At 36.6% G+C, this 2,500-nt stretch overlaps 1 protein-coding gene across 1 annotated transcript in view; it reads left to right on the top strand.

Annotated features, from left to right (window-relative positions):
• Window positions 1-2,500, top strand: part of LOC307075050 (interleukin-1 receptor accessory protein-like 1-B) — a gene marked incomplete at both ends in the record, with an annotated part of 202,021 nt that overhangs the window by 56,444 nt on the left and 143,077 nt on the right.

The raw sequence follows: 2,500 nt of genomic DNA, 5'->3' as shown, positions 1-2,500 counted from the left end.
TTTCCCGTGAATTCAATTTTAAAGTATAATTTTTCCCTGAGACAAGGGAAGCAGGCGTTTAAAGTGTTTAATCAAAAGTAGCCAGGAATTGTCAAGTAATGTACGTTTGAATTCGTTAACTTTCCCCGAATCCCCATGGGAGGCCTTAAAGCAATTACCCATCTTCTGCTTCGATGTCTGCGCCTCGAAAGTGAAAAAATAAAAAAGCTAATTCATTTCCACCCCAATATGGATCTCAGCGGGGGAATTAGATATCCTGTCACTAGCGCCTTCCCAACTGCCACTTTTTTTAGCATGTTAGCTTTGATACCTTCAAACTCAAACGTTCATTATTTCATGAAACCAAAAAGAACCAGAATATAACTCACAAATCTTGCTAGTTAACAAGCTAAGCATTTGTTGCTAGTGCTAGCTCCAAGGGTTTCGGTTTGATTGATTTAGCGTGGCTCTCTTGTAGCGCTTACGCAACAACTGAAATACTTCCTCCCTCCAGGGCAGTTTAAGGAGAAGATTTAGTTGTATTTTTTGCTTTTACCTCAGAGAAGCACTATCTTGTCAAGCCAGCACTGGGACGGTTACTTTAAGGTGGCCATATTTGTGAAATTAAATCTGAGACATTTGTAGTTTAGCTGCCCGTATATCAACCAAATAACTGATGTTATTATTTCTGAAATAAAATAAAGGAACATATTTATGTTTTGCCTATTCATATTATCTAAATGTAGGACTGTAGTAAAATGTAGGGAGGTACATGCCAAATGGTGTACTATTATGAGTTTTTAAGCGTTTGTTAAACCAGCCAAAATCAAGCCAAAGGAGACAACTTGGATAGGGAATCTATTGTTCATGATGCCTGCTTATGGTGTAAAATCAACAAATAGACCCCTGTCTATTTTGTAAGTATTTTTGGATTCCTTTGTTTTCTAAATGGGAACAATTCCCAGGACGTCTGGTCTATATTTAATGTTAATTTCTAAATATGTGCTTAATTTTACCTCTCAGTTCATTTTAATTGATTTATTTTGTGCAGATATAGATGTATATTTATTGTTTATATTCGATTTGATATTCTTATTAATGCTATCGTTTAGTCATATATTCTTCCCCCTCCTCTTTGTTTTGAGTGATCTGTTTACATTGTGATTTAAACAGCTGAATATTCCTCCTGTGGTTAAAGCATTCTATATTTTCTTATGTCAAGGAAAACAACATCCTCTGACGGACCAGAGCAGGTTTAGAGGCTTTGAGAGGCAAAGTTGTTTTTCAATCTACAGCTTTTAAAGGCCTGTAGCGATCTTGTCTTTGACGGCAAAGCTATGCTTGTCAACCTCTCCGCTAGTGTAGCCGTCTTTCATGAGTACACAATATCGTCTTGTGTGTATGTTCCCCAAAGAAATCTTCTAAGCCTGCAGTTATTGAAGTAGAGCTAGCCAGAGACACTGAGTGAAACAACAGCAGCAGAAAGTGATAATGAATCCTAAGAATTTTCCTTGTGCCAACAAAATAGCCAACAAAGACGCAGGCTTAACCGCCTGTGTTGTTATTAAAAATAAATTCTTGATGTTGCTCCTAATTTTTAGACAAGTATTTGCAGAAGGTTTTATTTTAAGTTTTAGGATCATGAGAAGTCCTTTAGGGAGTAAACAGGACAAAACGGGTAGAAAATAACTAACATTTACAGCGCCTACCTTGAAAATCAATACGTGACTCAATTTAAAAACTAATGGTGAAGCTAGGATACTAACTTGAGAAGTAAATCGAGAGTCACCTGACTGCAAGCATTGCTCTCCTAATGGAACAGAAATAAACTCATAATTTAAAGGTCTACCTTCTGTTTTCCACCATTGTATGGATTTAGTTGTGGAGAACAGAATAGCAGGTGATACTTAAAAAAATCCTCTCACAACTCAATGTTTAGCCGCTGAGGTTGCACTTATCCCCCAAACCAACATTTTCCAGCAAACAAACGCAGTCCTTTACCCATTTCCCAAGCAATTGTAATTTTCTACTTAAATAAACAGTCAATGAAGGAAAAATACAAAGGACGTATTTGCTTGCCAATATTGTTTGCAGTCCCGCCTGAACCTCGACTTTATTGTTTTTTATTCAAGTGGTTGAACAGTATAAGTGTGGTAGATTATTTTTAGAGTTTTGAGTGGAAAGATAATATTTTTAAGTCAATACCATGTTGGGGAAAAGGGCTTCGTGGTCACGCATACACAAACATTTCTTTATCCGTTTTCTTTTCTCTTTCTTCTTTTCAACAGTTTTTTCGATGGTTCAATCTCTCTTAACTTGACAAGAGTGGGATGATGCAGACTGAGGGAGAATTTATTATGTGAATGCTAATGAGCCAGAATCTCTACTTTAAATGTTTTTGTCTTTTTCACCCTCTCCAATATCTCTTGGAGGCGGGTTTAAATGACTATCGACAAATAACTGTTTAATTTTTAACGTCTGTGCTCATATTTGTTGTGTGTGTGTGTGTGTGTGTGTGTGT

The sequence above is a fragment of the Pollachius pollachius genome (genome assembly GCF_949987615.1).
Source record: "Pollachius pollachius genome assembly, chromosome: 4".
Taxonomy (NCBI): domain Eukaryota; kingdom Metazoa; phylum Chordata; class Actinopteri; order Gadiformes; family Gadidae; genus Pollachius; species Pollachius pollachius.
Note: the sequence above shows the minus strand (reverse complement) of the source record. Positions and strands in the feature narration are given on the sequence as shown.